This window comes from Microtus pennsylvanicus, chromosome X, assembly GCF_037038515.1.
Source record: "Microtus pennsylvanicus isolate mMicPen1 chromosome X, mMicPen1.hap1, whole genome shotgun sequence".
Lineage (NCBI taxonomy): Eukaryota > Metazoa > Chordata > Mammalia > Rodentia > Cricetidae > Microtus > Microtus pennsylvanicus.
Window position 1 is genome coordinate 93,751,843 of NC_134601.1, and position 22,336 is coordinate 93,774,178.

At 44.5% G+C, this 22,336-nt stretch overlaps 1 pseudogene; it reads right to left on the reverse strand.

Annotated features, from left to right (window-relative positions):
- LOC142840420 (DNA-directed RNA polymerase II subunit RPB4 pseudogene) overlaps positions 1-5,722 on the reverse strand; it is a 28,050-nt pseudogene extending 22,328 nt beyond the window's left edge.
- Positions 5,723-22,336: the final 16,614 nt, after the last annotated feature.

Sequence of the window (22,336 nt, forward strand, 5' to 3'; positions counted from 1 at the left end):
AGGGTATCAGATCTCCTGGAACCGAAGTAACAGATGGTTGTTAGCCACCACGTGCATGCTGGGGACCGAACCCAATCAGGTCCTCTGCAAGGGCAGCAAGTACTCCTAACTGCTGAGCCATCTCTCTAGTTTGTTAGAGCAAGGGTCTCATATTTTCATGGCTGGCCTCGAACTTCATATGTAGCCTTGAACTTCTGATCCTCTTGCCTCTAGTACTGGGATTCCAGGCTGATATTAACATGCTTGGTTTATGTGGTGCTGGACATTAGACTCAGGCCTTTATGCCTCATAGACAAGTATGCTACAACCAAGCTATAGTCTCTACACATTCTTATACTCTTACATACTTCATGCCATCTCTATATTACTCAGAACCCTTAATGCAATATAAATGCTATGTAAATCATCGCTATGTTATATTGCTTTGGGACTAATGATAAGAAAAAGCCATATTTAACACTGAGGCACTTCTTTGATTTCTTTTCTTTTTTTTTGAGGTAAGGTTTCTTTGTGTCACAGCTCTGGCTGGTCTCGAACTCACTTTGTAGACCAGGCTGGCCTCAGATGCACAGAGATCCACCTGCCTCTGCCTCCCGAGTGCTGGAATTGAAGGCATGAGCCATCACTGCTCACTTTTCTTTTTTTAATTAATTAATTTATTTTTATTTTATGTGCATCGGTGCTTTGCCATGATGGTTGGGTCCCCTGGAACTGGAATTACAGACAGTTGTGACTTCTGCCTTTTGAGTGCTGGGATTAAATGCACGTGTCGTCACACCTGGATAACAAGTGCAAATTTAGACAGATTATTATACAGGTGCTAGACAAACTGAGATGGTGTACCGTCCCAGAAATTAAGTAAGCAGGAAACTGCTGCCACCCTTATGGCCAAAGGGACAAAGGAAGGAGACTGTGTTGCCAGAATCCAGCACTTACAGTCATCTGATAAAGGCTATGTGCAACTACGGATTGAAAAAAGTGTCTAGGGGCTGGAGAGATGGCTCTGTGATTCAGAGCACTGCCTGCTCTTCCAGAGGACCAGGGTTCAATTCCCAGCTCCCACATGGTGCTCACAACCATTTTTAACTCCAGTTCCAGGGGAGCCAACAAATACTCCTGGTACACACAGATATATATGTATTCAAAACACATACATAAAATAAAAATAAATAATTTTAAATAATCCACTTTTTCTCCTATTCTTAAACCATAACAACCTGCTTGGTTTGTTAATTTTTAATGTACTTATTTTAAAATCTTTTTCAGATTGTTCTATCATTCTTGTTTTTGTTATTTTTTTTCAAGACAGGGTTTCTCTATGCAATAGTTCTGACTGGCCTTGAACTTGCTTTGTAGAGCAAATTTCTTTTACACATGCTGGGTTTGCTGTCTTTTTGTGGTGGTCAGATTCACTGAGGCCTTCGTAATGTCGTTGAGTGTTCATCTAACGTGGAAGCTTGCCCACTTTCTTTCTCCCCCCTTCTCCCTCCCACCCTCCCTTCCTCCTTTTCTTCCTTCCCCTCCTCTTTTTCTCACTCCCTGGAAAGTGGTTATGTGATTGCTTCATCTTATTTTGCTCAGGGATAAACGCAGTGGCTCAGGGGACATCAGCATTTGGGACCAGGAGCCCACCTGGAGAGTATTCCTGGTGGCCACTCTGCCAACATTTCTGCCTTTCTCTGTCCTTTGGGTGAGAAGCTGGTTTCTAGCTAGGTGAGGAATCTTTCAGCCTGTTCATTGTGAATTTAACAGGTAGCGGAGAAGGTCATTGTCTCAGCTCCTGCTTTGTGAAGGGCCTGCTTCTTATTACTCCATTGAAGTTTCCCCATGTGTCTGAAATTTTAGACCACTAACGCTGCTGGATCCGATGCTCTATGGCCCCAGGCAATAAGCGTCTCATTATAACCAGGATTTCCTCTATGGTTCTAGTTCTTGGTTTTTGTTATATTTAAATTTTATTTTATTTTATTTTATTGAGATGAAGTCTTTCTAGCCCTGGCTTTTCTGGAACCCACTATGTAGATCAAGCAGGCCTCACGTCACAGAGATCTGCCTGCCCCTGCCCGCTGTATGCTGGAATTAAAGACAAGAACCATTAACCATTTTGTTTTAAAAATACATTTCTGATTATCTTCTGGAGCAGTATAATTTTTATGGTCTTGAAACAGAGTGAGGAACCTTTAGCATACATTCATTCTGAATCAGCCCAATATTTAACAACAGCGTTCTCTAAAATCTTGGTGCTCAAAGTGTAGGGGGTCTATGGATGTTTCTTTTTTAAAATAAAAAAAATCCAGCTGTTTCTTTTCTTTTAAAAAAGATTTATGTATGCATATGGGTGTTTTGTACGCATGTATACGTGCACATCAGAAGAGGGCATCAGATCCCATGGGACTACAGTTAAAGGCAGTTGTGAACCCCCATATGGATGCTGGAAATTGAACTAAAGACTTTTGGACGACCGGCCAGTGCTCTTAACCACTGAGCCATCTCTCCAGTCACTCAAATGTTTCTTAAAAATTATTTCATTTGGGGCTGGAGAGATGGCTCAGTGGTTAAGAGCATCGCCTGCTCTTCCAAAGGTCCTGAGTTCAATTCCCGGCATCCACATGGTGGCTCACAACCATCTGTGATGAGATCTGGCGCCCTCTTCTGGCCTGCAGACATACACACAGACAGAATACTGTATACATAATAAATAAATATTTAAAAAAATTATTTCATTTTATGTGTATGGGTGTTTACTGGGAACCAAACTTGGGTCTTTTGCTGGAACAGTATGAGCTCTTGATAATTAAACCGTCTCTCTGAGCCCTGGCTTCTAATAAAATAAATATGTTTTATGCTTGCAGTGTTCAATTGTGCACTTACCTCTTTCAGGAACATCCCAGTCATATCCTGAGTGGCGATGGTTTTCAGTAGGACTAACTGGCAGAGGGACTGGTCACACAAAAGCACCATGGATATCATGTGAGCCTGTGCCTTCCCCTGACAAGGGCCACAGTCTTTCTTAGGTGAAGAATTTTCGTTGTAGCTGGCAGAACCCATGTGTTACTCTAAACAGGGACACCGGCTTAGGTTTATTTCTTCCTGAGGAATGGAGTTAAGTACTTCGAAGTGCACCCCTGCATTATGCACAGGAGTTTAATCACCTTCCAGATCGAACAGAGATTGGTTCCAATCTTCCACAAGTTCTTTCTGCCCCTTTCTGACAGTAGCCACTTCCTGCTCCCATTAGAAGTCACCACGTCCTCTGATTTCTATTGCTTCTGATTAGCTTCCTGTTTTTGATATTGCACACATGGAATTACACCATATGTGTCTGGCTTCCTCTGTTGAATGTGATATCTATTGCCTTTTTCCTTCTGGGTGTGTAAACAATTGTTTTATGTTAAAGTTTAGCCTGCAAGTGGATGACTAGATCACAGTTAGCTTATTGCTTTGTTTTCTTGATGGTTTATTTTTATTTTATGTGCATTGGTGTTTTCCCTGCATAAGTGTCTGTATGAGAGTGTTGGATCTTCTGGAGTTACAGACACTTGTGACCTGCCATGTGGGTGCTGGGAAGTGAACCTGCATCCTCTAGAAGAGCAACCAAGCAGTCTTAACCTCTGAGCCTCTCTCCAGCTCCTAATTTCATTTTCTTATTGACAGCTATTTAAAATATTTTTACTAATTTTTGAGAAATTTTTTTGGTGCAGACAATGTATTTTTTGTTTGTTTTTTTGAGACAGGGTTACTCTATGTAGCACTGGCTGTCCTGGAACTTGCTCTGTAGATCACACTGGCCTCAAACTTGTAGATCTGCCTGACTCTGCCTCCTGAATGTTGGGATTAAAGGCATGTGATGCTACTTCCCGGCACATACAATATATTTTGACCATACCACACCTCTGCTATTTCCCTAAGTCTGCCTGGTTTTACTCTGCCAGCCCTTCTAACTTCATTTCCCCCTAAAAAAAATAACTCATTTTGTCCAATTTGTGCTACCCATATATCCACAGGCATGGAGCCAGTCACTCATTTACTGGATTGTGGCCCACCTACCAAGGGTTACATCCTTAAAGACAACTGACGTTTCCTCTCCCAGAAGCCCATAGCTTGTCAGTTAGACGTAGGAGCTCCCGGACCCCGTTCCACTCCATGCTAGAATGCTAGCTGGCCTGCTATTCACAGGTTTGTGCAGGCAACCACAGATGCTGTGTGTTCGTGAGCACAGCATTCCTGTCGTGGTCAGAGCACACTGCCTTGCTTTGGTCCTCCTTGACTTCTGGCTCTTCAAATCTTTCAGCCCCTTTCCGAGATGGTCCCCTAACAGACATTTTTGTCATCCAGTTTTTAATTATCCGAAGTAAGACTCTGTGGACATCCTCTTGTGTGTCTTTTGGTGTGCGTGCTTGTTCTTGTCCCTCGGGAGCAAACCTAGGAGAGTGTTGAGTGGTAGAGCAGGCATAAGTTCTGGCCCTATAGGTACAGTCAATTTTCCTGGGGTGATTGTACCAACATGCAGTCTCATCTGCAGTGTAGAATAGTTTTGACCCATGTTTTATATTTAGGTATTCTGGTGGGTTTGTAGTGGTGTCTAGTGGTTTTAATTTGCATTTCCATGATACATAGTGACACTGGTGACTGTGGCAGGTTGGATCCTCAAAAGTGTTTATTTCATCTTATTGCATATGGTCTTAGAATGTAACTCTGATATTCTTCCTCCTGAGAAGTAGAGTCCATGTCCCCTCTCTGGATCTTGTGATTATGGCAGAAATGATGACATATCAAATCTGAGACCAGGTCCTAAAAGCATTTTCCAATTTTTAAAACATATTCTCTTAGGGCTCTGAGCATCCACATAATCAGTTAAACTAACATGATGTCATCATGCTATAAACAAGCACAAAGTAGGTCCTCCAAGAAGGACCTGTGATGATCAGAATGGAGGCTCATGCTTGAAAGATCTCTGCGAGTTCCAGGCCAGCCTGGTCTACATAGTGAGTGCCAGGACATAGAGAGACCTTGTCTCAAAAAATAAAACAAAACAGAGGATATGTGGAGAGCCCTTAAAATTAAGTAAGTGGGCAAGTAATGCAAGACATCCCCCAGCTCACCCGTCTCTAGCCACTATTTCATGAGATGCCCTAGTATTTTTGGACAAGCCCCAAGACTTGCTCATTTTAAGCTGGTCGGGTCTCAGCTTGGGGTGATTTTAGCCTCAGGACACATTTTGCAGTATCTGGACACATTATTTTTGGTTTTCATAACTTGGGATTGGGAATGCTGCTGGGGTCTAGTGGACAGAGACTAGGGATGCTGCTAAAGATCTCACAGGACACAGGACAGCCCCACCCAAGAAATTGTCTGGGTCCCAAATGTCTGTTCTACCAATGTTGAGAAAACCTAGTTTAATTTCCACAATCCACTATATTTGTCACATAGCAACATTAGGAGGAGCAAACACACAGGCAGAGGTGGACTTGTGAAAAAAATATAAGTAGTTCAGAGATGTCTGGGAGGGCCAGGATGCTGGGCTGAAGGACTGACTACTCAGCTGTCAGGGATGTTCTAACCGCACCTCCACGCAGTGAGGGAACTCCATCAGGTAGGAGGTAACCAATGCCAGCCACATTACTTAATGTGGACACAGACATGGCTCGCACCTGTGATGCCGAGGTCCCGCTTCATGGAGCTCTGAGTGGCGGGTGCCAATGCGTTTTCTGCTTCCTTCCATTGCTCACGTTTGAGTCAGCCTGACTTTGGGATGTCGGGTAGATGAACCCTAGATCATATGGGAACTCTCTGCAAGTGAAACAAGAAAGGACTTTCTGACTTCCAGCAGGGAGGAGAGACTAAGGAAAGGTGTCCCTAAGGTGCACAGAAGCCAAGACCTTTAGTGAATCCCTCGACAATATGTCATGGGACACTTGCTAACAGCCGCAGAGGGACAGTCCTCACACTCTAGCAACGCCTTTGGGGGTGCATTTGGGTCATTCTCTCTCTCTCTCTCTCTCTCTCTCTCTCTCTCTCTCTCTCTCTCTCTCTTTTCTTCTCTTTTCTTTTTTTTTTGAGACAGGGTTTCTCTGTGTAACAGACCTAGCTGTCCTGGAACTTGCTCTGTGGACCAGGATGGCCTCGAACTCACAGAGATCCACCTGCCTCTGCCTTCCGAGTGCTGGGATTAAAGGTGTGCGCCACCACTACCTGGCTGGTTTTTTTTCTTTAAACTTAAGCAAAACTGGTTAAGTGCTTCCATGGCATGCACAAGGCTGTTCTCCACACAGCACCACGTAAACCAGCAAGGATGGAAGAGAACTTATTTTAGCGTTTACAGCTTTGGAGAGTTGCTATAGAACTCACATCTTGATCCATAAGCACAATGGAGAGAGAGAGAGAGAGAGAGAGAGAGAGAGAGAGAGAGAGAGAGAGAGAGAGAGAGAGAGGAGGGCTACCATGAATCATAAGAGTCTTTTGAAACCTCAACCTCCAACCCCAAGGGACACACTTGTCTGAACAAGGCCACACCTCCTAATCCTTCCCAAACAGGTCCACTAACTGGGGATCAAGTATTCAAGTGTATGAACCTCTGGCGACCATTCTCATTTAAACTACCATGACTGGGCATGGTAGTGCATGCCTGTAAACTCAGCACTGGGGAAGTTGAGGCAAAGGATCAGAAATTCAAGGTCATCCTTGGCTACTGTGCTGGCTAGTCTTCACTTCAACTTGACACAAAGCTAGAGTTATCTGAAAGGAAGGAACCTCAACTGAGAACACACCTCTGTAAGATTGGGCTGTATGCAAGCCTGCAGGGCAATTTCTTAACTATTGACTCATGAGGAAGGTCCAGCCCATTGTGGGTAGTGCCATCCCTGGGCTGGTGGCCCTGGGTTCTATAAGAAAGCAGGCTGGGCCAGGCAGTGGTGGTGCACACCTTTAATTTCAGCACTTGGGAGAAAGATGCCGTCGGATCTCTGTGAGTTCAAGGCCAGCCTGGTTAGAAAGCGAGTTCCAGGACAGTTAAGGCTGTTACACAGAGAAACCCTGTCTCAAAAACCAAACAAATAAAACAGACTGAGCTCGCTGTGTGGAGCAGCAACTCCTCCATGGCCTCTGCATCAGCCCCTACCTCCAGGCTCCTGCTTGACTTCTGTCCTGACTTCCTTTGATGGTGAACTGTGCTGTTCATCATCAAAGCCAAATAAACCCTCTCCTCCCCAACTCGCTTCTTGGTCCTGGAGTTTTGTCACAGCAGTAGAAACCTGACTAAGACAGCTGCATAATGAATTCGAGGCGAGCCTACAAAGACTGTCTAAACCAAATAAAAACAAAACGATATAAAAAACCTTAGACAAAATAAAAATGCTGGTGTTATATACCTTAAGCATGGCCAATACATGCTTGTAAATCCAGCTACTCACAAGGCTCAAGGCTCAAGAAGGACCACTCTAAGCCTGGGTAGCATAGTGAGACCCTGTCGTTTTTTTTTTTTTTGAGACAGGGTCTCTCACTATATAGCTCTGGCTGTCCTGGAACTCACTATGTAGACCAGGCTGGCTTTAAAGTCACAGAAAACTTCCTGCCTCTGCCTCCTGAGTGCTGGGATTAAGGCCTGTGCCACTACCGCCCGACCCTGCCACATTTTTAAATAAGGAAATTAAACAAAATTAAAAAAGAAATTTTAGGGCCGGTGAGATGTCTCAGTGTTAAGAGCACTGGATGCTCTTGAGGAGGACCTGGGTTCAAATCCCAGCACCGACAAGGCAGCTCACAACTGTCTGTAACTCTATTTCCATGGGCTCTGACGCCATCTTCTGGCCTTGGCAGACACTGCATGCACATGGCACATTGACACACACACATAGAGGCAAAACACTCATACACATAAAAACAAATAAACCAGGTCTAGTAAACCCTGATTGCTTTTTGGGCTGAGGAGGGGGAGGGACTTAATTGGGGGAGGGGGAGGGAAATGGGAGGCGGTGGCGGGGAAGAGACAGAAATCTTTAATAAATAAATAAATTTAAAAAAAAACAAAAAAACCCCAAATAAACCTTTAAGGGGAAAAAAGTAATTTTAGTTTGAAGATTATAATGTCCCAGCCTAGTCTACAAGAGCTAGTTCCAGGACAGGAACCAAAAAGCTACGGAGAAACCCTGTCTTGAAAATAAAAAAAAAATTATAATGTCAAAGAAAAACTACCTCCAGTCTATCATGCAGAAGTATTTACTATGTTACTAGTTATGACTACAGAAAATTGGAAATAGCTTAAGCATATAAAACAAGGAATGACTAATTTGGGATATAACAAACTTCTAAGATTCACTGAGATGTTATTAATTCCAAATCTTTATCTTGTCTTCTCAATCTGTCTGATAACCTGAGTTGATTCCTGCGACCCACATGATAGAAGGAGAGAACGGATTCCAGCAAGTTGTCTTCACACACACACACACGCACACACACACGCACACACACACAGAGTAAGCCAACAAATGTAAAAGAAACTCTAAATATATTCCTTACAGCAATGTAAAATTAGTGTTTGCATACAAAGACTCATAAACTTTCTTTTTATTTTGATTTGTAAAGTTGTTTAGAAGAGAAAAATCAAGGAGCTTCGTTCCCCCTTTGCCTAGGCTTCATTCGCCCGGCAGCCTGTGGACGAGCTCGCCCAATAGGTGGCAGCACCGGATCAGAGCAGAGGGAAACTTCGCCAGGCGCCTCCGGCAGCGGCTCGCAAGCTGTCGCCCGGATCGCAATGACCTTGCTAAAGCACAGGCTGCAGAGCCTTGCACTCAAGAGTTTCTGAGTTAGTAGGTGTCTTAGTCTGTTTGTGCTGCTATAACAAAATACCTGACACTGGGTAACTTAAAGAGAAGAGAAGAAAACAAGGCCCTCTAAGTCAACATGAACAAAGGAAATAGGAACTCACAGAGACTGACGTAGTATGCATAGGGCCTGCACGGTCTGCACCAGGTCCTCTGCAAGTATGTTATGGTTTCCAGGTTTGTGTTTATATATATATGTATACCTTTATCAGAGGTAGAAATGTATAATACAAGATGATAAATATATCCTAAAATTGTATCAATATACAAATATCTTAAACAGAGGTAGAAACATGCATGCATATAATCTGACAAAATAACTTTGCATAGGTGTACAAATATTGTAAACAGAAATAGGAGCATATTCAATATAACAAATATAATTTGAACTTGTATCAATATACAAAAATCTATACCAATGTAAATTGTCCATAAATAATAGCTCACAAGTATTCACTCTATTACTCACTACTATTATTATTAGTGTAAGTTTACATTGATCTACCTATTTTCCCATTCAGTTTTCCCTCTTTTTTTTAATGAGATGTCTGGGCCTACATAATTTCCACTCTAACCCCCATACCAGTAATAATCAACCCCTAAATAGTGTCCCTAACCCTGAGGACAAACTTTGTTGAGAGATGGGACGTCTTCTTCTAGAATTGCTTCCAGCTGTCATGGGGGCCATGTTCTTTCTATGGGATCCTGTGAAAGTAAAATGCTGGTTAAATTCCAAGATTACTGTTTTGTTTAATTGCAAATGGTCTCTGAGTAGTCGATAGGGTTTTTCTGAAGTTCTTATTTGGAATTCTGGCCAGAACATTGTAAGAAGGTGTACCATTTCCATAGCTGGTACCCCAAAACCGGTCTCATAATAGTGCTATCAGCATCATGACGTCATATTGACCAGGTAGAGTCATTGTTGTGGGGCCCCATCTTCTTCTTGGAAGCTTCAAAGATTACTGCAGGAAAATCTACTGTTCATTGTGAAAACTCAAGCATTATTCATATAAACATATATTCAGTGAAAGATACGATATAAACAAAATGGGCATGGAGAAAAGTAAAATATTTCCTTGTAATCTGTCTTCTTCCATGTCTTCTACCCATACCAGATGGCTCCTGACATGAGACAGAAACTCTGAATTTTTCTCTTAACAACATGCTTGGATTTAGAGAAGGACAGCCATCTCCAACTCCAAAGCCAGCTCTAATTTTTAAGTAGAGATGTATACGTGTCCAGATAATCAAATTTTACCATGCAGATGATGCAGCACCATAAGTCAGATCCCTCCTGGCTTGTTGATTCTTCCTGGATAGCTATCTTTTCATCGTTAGACATCAAGGTCTCTCGACTCTTTGAAGATGAGTATTTTTCTGCAAAGACAAGAGCAGAACCCTGCCCTAGCCCTTATGAGTTTTTTTTTACCACCTGTCTAATTGTCACCCCTGTTGATGAACTGTCATTTCTCTTTCTCAAGAGGTTTGTCTTTTTCTTACCAAACCTTTATTAATCTTGATGGTATCCATAACTTTCCTTCTCCTGTGGAAACAAGAATGAAATCCCTTCCCCAACGTAGCACATCTCCTGGTTTCCATTGTGAGGTCAACACATCCTTGAAATACACCAGCTGATTTAATTCAGAAGTTTTTTTCTGTTTTCCAGTGTCTCCCTGCTGCTGTTGTCCCTTGCTTTTATTTGTTTATTTAATTTATTTATTTATTATGTATGCAATAGTCTGTCTCTGTGTATGCCTGCAGGCCAGAAGCGGGCTCCAGACCTCATTACAGATGGTTGTGAGCCACCATATGGTTGCTGGGAATTGAACTCAGGATCTTTGGAAGAGCAGGCAATGCTCTTAACCTCTGAGCCACCTCTCCAGCCCCTGTTGTCCCTTTCTTATTAGCATTAAGAAAACTCAAGGTTAATAAAGCATTATGCAATCTATTTCTGGACAGAAACCTCTGTCAACACTCACCCTAGGCTTGCTTGTTTTTGAGACAGCCCTGGCTGTCCTAGGACTTGCTCTGTAGTCCAGGCTGGCCAGGATCAGAGAGATCCTCCTGCTTCTGGCTCTTGAGTGATGGGATTAAAGGCGCGCACCACCACGTCTGGCTTAAGCATTCAATTTTGATAGAGGAGCTGGACCATCCATTCAGAGATTGGGGAGCTGCTACGGCTCGAATCTGTGATGGTCCCTCAAAGCCTCATGTTTGAACACTGGTTCCCCAGCTGATGACACAGTTTTGGAAAGCTGTGGAGACCTTAGGAGGTAGGACCCAGCTGGCAGGGTTATTAGAGGTGAGGCTTGTAAGGTTCTATTCATCCCTGGTTCTGGCCTGTCCTCTCCGCTTCCTGCTCCTGGCCATGAAAACAGCCTCTGCCAAAGGCTTTTAGAACTCACGAAATAGTGGGCTGAATGAGAATGCCCCCACAGGCTCTCACATTCGAATACTTGGTTCCCTGCTGGTGGCACTGTGTGGGGAAATGCAGCAGATAGCACGTTACTGGGGTCAGGCTTTTAGAGTAAGAGCCCTCACCCACTTCCAGTCTGCTCTGTCCGCTTTATGCTTGAGGTTCAGATGTAGGCTCTCAGCCTTCAGTTCCTGTCACCAGACCTGCTGCCGCCTGCTGCCATGTGTCCCTCACCGTGATGAGCCATAAGCCCAGATCAACTTTCTTCCCAAATTTCTTTAGTCATGGTGTACCAGCACAGCAACAGAAAAGGAACCAAAAACGCGTGGTTTTTGTTTTCCTCCCCACAATAGACTGAAATCTCTTGAAAACCACAAGCCCAACTCTCCCCTTGTTTCTCTCAGGTATAATGATAACAGCGATACCAAAGTAAATAAGGACTCTCGCAAAGAATGTTTCTTCCGCCAACCTGAATTTCCATATTTCCCTTCCCATTTGAAGAAAGCAAGTGAGCCAGATGGAGGAAAGTTCTTTCCCCTACTGCAGCGCTCCTCAACTTTCCCAGTGCTGCCACCCTTTAATACAGCGACATTAAATATTGTGACAAGACCCCCAGCCATAAAATGATTCGCCTTGCTACTTCATAATTGTAATTTTGCTGCTGTTATGAATCATGGTGTCTGATATATAGATGGTCTTAGGCCACTCCTGTGGAAGGGTTGTTTGATCCCCCAGCAAGGGTCGTGACCCATAGGTTGAGAATTGCTGATCTACTGCTTCCTGGAGGTACTGACAGACCTCACAGTGGGGTCCACTTCTAGGCAATGTGGCCCAATTACTTGCATCCTGCAATCCTTGTCCGTTGTGTTAAACTTCCTGTCTTACTGTAAACATCTGGGGGTCTGTTCTGCCTCCACATCCTCTTCTGGGGCACCCGGATTTTACCAGGAACAGAAGGAAGCCTTTAATAAAGAGCTCGCCCAGCTACAAACTCAGGTAAAGTTCGGAAGTCATGCCTGTGATTTTCTCTTTATCCCCTCAAACTTTCTCCTTCCAGCTGCGTTCGTTCAGCTGACCTGGCCTTGCTTCATGCTTATCAAAGATGAATGACTTATTTATGTTGTGGCCAGGAGCAGACCGTGATTGTGTGCTAAATCCCGTCCCCTCTCAAGGATCAGGCTGCAGCCCCTTCCCTTTCTCTGGAGTCACTGCTGGGCTTGCTCCTTGTTCCTGGGCCGCCCCCATCAGCACACACAAGCCGCTACTGCTCCTGTGCTGAACACTATGATCTTCTCTTTTGTTCTGCTCCTGTTCTCCCATGAGCTGTCCTGATCGGACTCTGCCCCGGTTCCTCTGTCGAAACTGCCCTAAATCACAGAAGACACTCACATTTCTCTCATAGCCCGCACATCTGTCAGCAAATCAGGGCCTATCTTCAAGCTATAAATAAATCCAGCTTCTTGCTGAGACATTCTCTTCTACCTGTGACTGTTGTGTTTACCCAAGCCACTGTTCCTTCTTACCTGGACTCGCCCCCTCCGAACCGCCTTTGCTTCTGTCCTGGCCTACATGCCGTACAATTTCTTTTGTTTTTATTTGTGTGAACATATGCATGTGTCCGTGTGAGTATGTGTTAACCACACTGCATGCGTGGAGGTTAGAGGGCAACCCTCTGGTCCCAGGGGACTTGTTGCCAGTCTTGGTGGCAAGTGCCTTTACTCACTGAGCCATCTCAAAGGCTCCTGAAGTCCCTTCTCAATATAGTGGCCAATAATTTTGTTAAAATGCGAGTCAATTCATGCCATTTCTTTATTCACTGTCTTCCCAATTTCTTTTTTTTTCTTTTTTATTAATATTCTTAATATAATCTTTTCTCATTTTACATAGCTATCCCTGTTCCCACTCCCTCCTCTCCACAGAAAGGGAGAGCAAGGAAAGAGATATCTTGATTGAGGGAGCCATCAAAGGGCTACCGAGAAACCTGGCACTAGGGAAATTCCCAGGAATCCATGAGGATGACCCCACCTAAGACTCTAAGCAACAGTGGAGATGTCTTCCCCATTTCATCCAGAATAACTCTCCATTCCTTCAGATCAGCACTGGGGAGGCTGAGTTCCAACAAGACCCTAACTAAAAGCAAACAAGCAAACAAACTATAAGGGCTGTATGTAGCCTGGTGGTACCATACTTGCCCAGTAGGGGCTAAGTCTTGGGTTTTAGCCTCGCACCAGGGGAAAAGCATTAACAGGTTGAAGCAAACCCTGTACTCTCTGCCCCCTGGAGTTTTGCTTGCTTTAGCTAGGTGCCAGGCAGACTTTCCATTCAAGGGCTGCCACTGGCTGATCTCTGCAGGCATCTCTCCACTGAGCTGTTGGTTTCCGAGGCAAAAATTTTGCTTGCTTTCTGGGAACGGCTTTCTCCAACACCAACTTCTCAGCCCATTTGGAGCACCATCACTCCAAGGTCTTGAGGACAGAAGCACTGAGAAGTCTTGAGGAAGGAGGGACTCTGCTGCAGATATCAAGAGCAGGAGTCAGGAGCGCCTGAGCAGCCTGTGTGGTCTGCTGGTGTCAGACTAGCCCATTGCCACCCGCTTCTGCACAGCGCTGGCTCACTCGAGCCCTTCTTGCTCCTCTCTTCTCTCCTTCCCTCCTGTCCTGTCATCACGTCTTCCTCCTCCCTTCCTCTGCCTCTCCATTGGTGCTATCTTTCTGAAAAAAAATCCTGATTCAATCAGAATACTCACCATGTGTTTGACAGAAAGCAACCTTTATTTAAAGTGTTTTACTTGGCCCCTTCTTTTATTATGGATATGACGGACTATTAAAGATGTGACACCAGCCCAGACCTCAGCGGACTGTGGAGATTTCTCAGTGGTTAGATCACACACGAACAGGAGGACAAGAGTTTGGATGCATGGAGCCCACAAGAACACTGGGTGAGTGTAGCAGTACACTGGTGATTTCATGTCATTCCAGCCTCAGAAGGTACCGACTGGCATCTCCAGAGCAAGCCGCTGGAACTATGTCTGTGAGTTCTGTGTTTGACTGACAGACCCTGTCTCAATGAAGAAGGTGGGAGAGTAATGGAGACTGATTCCTGACATCACCCTTAGGCTGCCTCCATAGCCATGTGTATCCATGCTCTCACACTTACTCCTGTGCCCATACACATGCAAATACCACACAGAGAGAGAGAGAGAGCGAGAGAGAGAGAGAGAGAGAGAGAGAGAGCGAGAGAGAGAGAGAGAGCGAGAGAGAGAGAGAGAGCGAGAGCGAGAGAGAGAGAGAGAGAGAGAGCGAGAGAGAGAGAGAGAGAGCGAGAGCGAGAGCGAGAGAGAGAGAGAGAGCGAGAGAGAGAGAGCGAGAGCGAGAGAGAGAGAGAGAGAGCGAGAGAGAGAGCGAGAGCGAGAGAGAGAGAGAGAGAGCGAGAGAGAGAGAGAGAGAGAGAGCGAGAGCGAGAGCGAGAGAGAGAGAGAGAGCGAGAGAGAGAGAGCGAGAGCGAGAGAGAGAGAGAGAGAGAGAGCGAGAGAGAGAGAGAGAGAGAGAGAGAGAGAAATGGAAAAAAAGAAAAACAACCTTCCCACAAGGACCCAGATAATTAACGGTGTCTGTAGTGTCCAGAAGGTGCCTTGTGTAAAGATATGGTCCAGGTCCACCTCTTGAGCCCACTTGTGCACATGGAGGTTTGCTTTTAGTGGGTTCCCTGGACTGCTGTCTGCAAACCAAAGTCAGGAACAAAAGCCTGGAAGCACTAGGCCTAGGTTGACTCCAGCAGCCATACTTTGTGATACCTATCTACTTTCCCCTTTTCATCCTAAGGACCTCAATGTTGTCTAGGGGTGGTGTGGTGGTGAGTGAGTGTGTGTGTGTGTGTGTGTGCGTGCGAGCAAGCGAGAGAGAGAGAGAGAGAGAGATCTTTTGCCTCCCAAAGACACTGGGTGATATGGGATTCCCCTCTGTATGCTATGAATATCATTGGTTAATAAAGAATCTGCTTTGGGCCTATTGCAGCACAAAATAGGGCAAGGTGGGAATTCCAAGCAGATAGAGGAGGAGAGAGCAGGTGGAATCAAAGAAAAGCCATGTAGCTGCTGCAGGAGACAGATGCCAGACGCTGGATGGAACTTTACCCAGTAAGCCACAGCCATGTGGCAATACACAGATGAATAGAAATGGGTCCATTTAAGACATAAGAGATAGCCAATAAGAAGCATGAGCTAATAGGCTAAGCAGTGTTGTAATAATACAGTTTCTGTGTGATTATTTTGGTCTGGGTGGCTGGGAAATGAACAAACAGCCTCTGACAACATATTGACAAGCCAATATGGGGCTGACTACAGCCACGTAAAACCTGAGAGAGCTTGGATAGGAATTCTAGACACAAAAGAACAGAGTTAAGCATGGCATACCTTGAATCTCAACGCTTGGGAGGCAGAGGCAAACAGATCTCTGAGTTTGAGGCCAGCCTGGTCTACATAGGGAGTTCCAGGCCAGCCAGGACTATACAGTGAGACCCTGTCTCAAACCAAACCAAACCGAACAAAAGAAGATGGTTGGCGATGATGAGCTGGTAAACTGCTTGCCTTCTAAGCAGGAGGACTTGAGTTTGATTTCAAGCATCCTTGTCAAATGCCAGAGGTGGTGGAGCTGTGTGTAATCACACATGGGGAGGTAAAGGCAGCAAGACTCTGGGGCTCACTACCCAGACAGCCTAGACAATTTGATGGGTTCCAGGCAAATGAGAGATACTGATTGCCTTAAACACAGTGGGTGACTTCTGAGGAATGAAACCAGAGGTCAACGTCTGGTTCCTACATATATATGCACACATATGCATGAACATCTGTGCACACATGACTACATCCCAACATCCCCAACAAAAAAGACAAGAGTGCCTAGCATTTGCAATACCCCAAGTTCTGTTTCTAGAACTATAATAATAATAATAGTAATAATAATAATAATTGTACCACCCACCTGTACTGCGTGACAGTATGGTACTACTCCTGTATTGCGGCACCTGCACTACAGGACCATTCGTGAGCTGGGCAAGGGCCTGGAGATTTAAACACACAAAGACACATAGACAGAGACACTGGTCATCCTTGAAACAGGAATGCCCCAAGAATGCCCTCTTTATTGTGTACCAGAGCCTCTTATATAGGATCCTTAACTGGTAGCCATGCCCCAGCCAAACCCACCAGAAACCACTCCCCTGCCATCAGGAACTCCTGAGGGTCTCGTGCTCAGAGCAGCTGCAAGCATAACATGTTGTTTACCAGAAATTCAGGATCTGGGGATTCACAGCTCCCAACAGATAATAACAAAAACTCATCACTACCAAAACACACAAAAAAAGAAGGGGTGCAATAATCAGGAAACAGGCAAACAAAGAGGTGTTCACTAAGAAGGGAAAAGAAGCACAAGGGAGCCGTAAGCTGGTCGGGCCAGTGCGTGCTGGCAGCCCCAGCACTTGGGAGGGAGAGGCAGGAAGTTCAGGAGTTCAAGGCTTTTTTTCAGCTACATAGCAAGTTCCAGGCCAGCCTGGGATACAGGAGACCCTGCCTCAACAAACAAGCAACAATACAAAAATAGGATTTTCTTGGTGCCTCTGTCACCCATCCCATGTACCCAAGAAGATCCTAATGTCACTTCCCCAGGTGATTACCATGGCTGCCTCTGCTTTGGAATGATGGAAAATTTCAGAAATTATAATATGTAACATGAGGAAAGTTCGATGGGTAGAGAGTCATTCCCAAGGTCCCTAAATTAGATGGCCTCAGGCAGCAATTCAGAAACACTAGCCTAACTATAATCTTTTACTTACATTTAAAAGATATTGTCATTGTACACACTTGGTTCCAGCACTCTGGAGATAGAGTCAGGCAGGTTTCTAAGTCTGGGACCAGCCTGATCTACAGTACAAGTTCCAGGACAGCTAGGGCTATACACAGAAACCCTGTCTCAAAAAACCAAGAAAAGAAAAGTATTATTTTTGTGAATGTGTATGGAAATGGTGTGTGTGTGTGCGCGCGCGCATATATGTAGAGATCAGAGGACAATTTTGTGGAGTGAGTTATCTCCTCCCATCTTTACGTAGGTGCCAAGGGTTGAATTCAGGTCACTAGGCTTGCTTACCAAATGCCTTTACCTGCAGAGTCACTCACCAGCCTGGCACAATTGTTTAGATTTAAATTGCAAAGCATGCTTCCTTAAACCTAGCCTGATTAGCATCATTGACTCTTGGAAGCAATTTTTACATAATAAAGATGCGTGCAGTGTGTCTTTATATGTATTCATTTTTATAAAGGGTCTTCATTGTACGGTTCAAGCTGGAGCTCACCATGTAGCTTGATGTGGCCTTAAACTTGCATTCCTCCTACCCCGGGTTCCGAGTGATGAGATCACAGGCATGGAACACCATGGCCAGCTGCAGTGTTTAGTTTTAAAATTCGTTCATGTGTGTCCAAGGGTGTGATCTTTGGGAACAGTACCTTTTTGAAGACAGGGTCTCTCCTTGGCCTGTGGCACTCAGCAGTTTAGACTAGATGAGCTGGCTAGTGCGGTTCACAGATTCTGTCTCTAATCTCGAGCACCAGGGTTACAAGTGTGACATTATAGCTAGCACTTTTTTAAAAATGTGGTTTCTGGACACCTATGGACTGGGCTGTCTCTCCGACATCTGCAGTGTGGTTTTAAAAGGGTAATCCTATAAGCTAGTTTACCTATTATTTCGAGAAAAACCAAATGATTAATATCCTTTTAAGGGGGCGTGTTCCAGAGACAATTTCTAAACAAGTGTGTGAGAAACTATGAAAGTGTCTAGATGGGCCCTGGCTTCCAGGCTTGTCTGATCCTCATTAATCCTTCCAAACTTCTGCATTCTCTCTGCCTGCGTCCCCATGTTCAAAAGTCAAAGGACTCATCTATGAACGGCTGTCCAGGTTCACAGAAGCAGTATCCCATCCACTACCCCCCACACACACACCATGCTACCACACTGGTTTGGCAGGTCAGTTGCTTTGGTGAAGCAGTTGGGGTTGACCAGAGGTCTCCCTCAGGTGGCCTTGACCTCAGCTTTCAGGCAGAATTCAGTCTGCAGATGGCACTCCTGGAAAGCCAGAGAGAGTCACCTGCAGGGGCTGCCAGGAGACTCTTGAGTAATTCTAGCAAGAGTAAAGAAAGGCACTTTGGAACTCCAACCGGCAAATGGAAGCCACAGTTCCTCTCATTGCGCCCCGGGAGCAAAGACGAGAAAACAAGTCACTGAAGAGAAGTGAGTGCCCGTGACTGGAGCAGGTCTCCTGTAGTCAGCATTAATCAGGGCAAACGTTAGAGCGGAATAATGTGGAATTCAATAGAAATGTACATTGCATGCCCTGGGAGCCAGATGACTTCAGCACAGCTGATGTTATTACAATGGAGACAAAGGATTTAATGATTCACCAGTTCACTCCTCTCCTCCCTTCCCCCAGCACCTTTTCTTTAGCTTTAACAAACTGGTCTGGAGCCAACTGCGACTTGAGTTTGGTAATGACTTTCAGCACCATTTCTGCTGCTATCATGGCAATTTAAATTGGCCCCTTCTATTACAAAGGTCTACCTCGGAACGGTTTATAAGTGAAAGCATTCTGCACTGACAGTGCAATTAAACAAGAAAAAAATTTCTTTCTTGGGATGTCAGTGCAAACGCATTTTAAATAAGGGCTCAGCAGCTCCTTGCTAATTTAAACTACAGTATTGCTTTCTATTGAAGAATAGTAACTGGCTTGGAATTTTCCCCCCAGTCGCCTACTCTGTGACACTTTGAATTGGCACCACGTCTCAGTCAAAGTCTTGATGTGCCAGCCCGTGGGGTACCTGAGGCAGGCGTCAGACAGAACTGGCTTCTCATGAGACTAGGCAGGCATCACCTTGTCCAGCATTTGCTTTCAAAATCGCACTGTTTTGATCCAGCGCACCCTTTCTTGCCCGCTCTCGCTCTCACTGATCAGGGAGAGAAGTTTGACTTGCAAGAGTCTGCTTCATTAAGGTGGCAACTCCCAGATTTTTTTTGAAAAGGACAATTAGAGAGAAAGTTCAGTGTGGAAAATAATTCTAAGTAGAGGTGTGGGAATCCTTCTTCTCTCTCTCCCCTAAGTTTGATCTTGAGGTGGTTTGTCCATTTCCCCAACCTCTTCTTCAATTGAGCCGAGGGAAGACACTTCAGACACTTTGGTCTTTGAATGCATTTTAACACACAAATGGTCACAGAGCCCAAATGTTGAGCGAGCCAGTACAAAATAACACGTTTCACCCACCTCATTTGTCTTCTGGACTCCTGTAGCCCCAATAGTCCATAATTCCTAGGCATTTGGCTTAGATAGATCCCAGCTATCAGAGAGAATAACACAATTACATTCTTAGGTGTTGGTGCCTTAAATTAGAAGTTGAAGAATATTTGAACAGCAGGAATGGTGGGCATTTTATTTTAATGGTCTTGAAGTGTTTCCAGTCTTTCTGGCAGAACCTTATGTCATGAGCAATAGCCCCGCTCTGAAGCACATTAGGCTTGCCAGAAGTAAACGAGGCATAACACTTAAGTTGCTTCTGTTACGTTCTCAATTGGTATCGTTATTGCTCTGAAGGACACCAAGATAGCATCTTGAGAAAAGTGTCCCGATGATGGGTATCGAGACGCAATTTTTTATGTCTACACAATTACACTTCTCCTTCTACCATATTCCACACTTGACTGCCAGGAAAAAAAGATGATCGATGTAAAGCCAGTCCTCACAAGAATAATACATAAGCTGCCGGAATCGAAACTCATTTTATTTTACAAATTAGGCAAACTTTCTTGCAGCTCTATTCACATCTTCTTCTCTTCTGTTAACATAACAGCCATTTGTATTTAACCCAAGGGCAAGTGGAAACAGAAAAAAAATGGCCTGTTGATTTGGGGACTGATGGGGGTTAGAAAAGGGTCACCTCAAAAATGGAGTATTACCTCTTGAAAGGTGAAGGTGGGGGGAGAAGAGAGACCACAGAAACTTTCTTTACAATGAAGAGCATGGAAAACAGAGAAACCAATAAAAACATGGAGCAGGACATGGGAAAACGTATGTACAAAGGACACGGGGCAGCTGCCCTTGTTTCTGTTATTTGGCTTCAAGCAGCAGGAATCTATTCTGTTGCACTGGATGTTTGGAGGGGAGGTGTTGCAGGGCATGAGGCTTCAGAAGAGAGTCCTGGCGCATTTCTGGTGGCCATCAGTAATCCTCGACTCCACTTAGCTTATGATTGCAGCCCTCCCTCCAACTGTGGTATCTGTGTGTACACAGCCTCCTCCTGTGGGGTGTGTGTGTGTGTGTGCCTTCCTCCCTTTTTCTTTTCCTTCCTCCCTCCCTCCCTCCCTCCCTCCCTCCCTCCCTCCCTCCCTCCCTCCCTCCTTCCTTTCTTCCTTCCTTCCTTCCTTCTTTTTTCATTTTTTGTGACAGGGTTTCTCTGTGTAGCCCTGGCTGTCCTGGAACTTGCTCTTTAGACCAGGCTGGCCTCGAACTCACAGAGATCCTCCTGCCTCTGCCTCCCGAGTGCTGGGACCTCTTTCATTTTTTTTCTACTCTGCAGGCTAGGCAAGTGCTCTACCAGTGAACTGCATACCCAGCTCCAGGCTGGAAAAATTTTCCTTCCCTTCCTTTCTCCTTTCCCTCTTTCTCCTTCCCCCTTCTCTCCCCTTCCCCATTCTTTTCTTCCTTTCTCTCCTGCCTCTGTCGCATGCCACCACAAGTATAGTGTAATTTTCTTGCTGTGTCACGGGCTGCACCCCGAGGACCCAGGACAGGAGGCATTTTAAAGCTACTTGCCTATGCTACCTCACATGTAGATACAACACCAATGTTACGTTTTCACTGACCCTCTAGATGCATTCTGAAGTGCAAGGAAATGGAACAGCAAGCTGGCAAAATGAAAATTGACTTTTTAGGCAAGGTGCATCTATGGAGATTTTTTTAAAGTAACTTCTTTGAAAACAATTTAATAAAAGTTTCATTTTCACTCGCGAGGCAGAGCAGGTGGAACTCTGAGTTCGAGGCCAGCCTGGTCTACAAGAGCTAGTTCCAGGACAGGAACCAAAGGCTATGGAGAAACCCTGTCTCGAAAATCAAAAAAAAAGTTTCATTTTCATGTTTTATCATTAAATCTGTTTGCTTTCATTAAGTTTAGAATCTTCATGAGTCAATCAAAATTTATTGCATTTATTAAGTTTATCAAGGAAGTGGTTTTATGCTTTAGAAGAATTAAAAAGGCCAAGTATTGGCTGGGTTTGGTGGTGCACACCTATAATCCCAGCACTGTGGAGGCCGAAACAGAGGGATGCAGAGTTTGTGGCCAGTCTGTGCTATACAACAAGGTACTCTCAAAACAAAACAAAATGAATAAACAAAACAGATAGACGGAAAACTTCCTCCAAACCTGTGGTTAACAGACATAACTACAGTGGGTGCCAAGTGGCTCCTTTGGGCAGGCCACCTTCAGATGGGGTTACAAATGAGTGCAGATTGTGACTTTCTGTTCTGAGGTTTTAGAAAATGTTGATCTATCTCCAGAGAACCGATTTCTGCTGGCTAGTGAGTTTCGTATTCTTTTTGTTATTTTATTTCTATAGTTTTGATACAGGGTTTCTTTGTATAGCCCTGGCTATCCTGGAACTTGATCTCTAAACCAGGCTGGCCTTGAACCTGCCTTTGCCTCCTGTGTGCTGGGATTAAAGGTGTTTACTACCACCATCGGGGCTTAATTTTTCTGATTTTTGGTATTTTTTAATCTAAGTTTTTCTACAAGTGTATATTGCATGTCAAGCATACCCTCCTCGTATATCCCTTCTCTCCCTTTCATCGCCCCTCTCCACTCCTGTTGGCCCCTTAGACAGCTTTATTTCTCCTTTCAAGTTATGGTATATTTGTTTGTGTGTGTGTGTGTGCATGATTTTATTTATCTCTATAAAAATCTGGGAACCACAAGTGAGAAAATGCATGACATTTTTCTTTTCCGTGATTGGTTTATTTACTGAATCTACTTTTTTCAGACATGGTTTCACTATTCAGCCCTTGTTGTCCTGG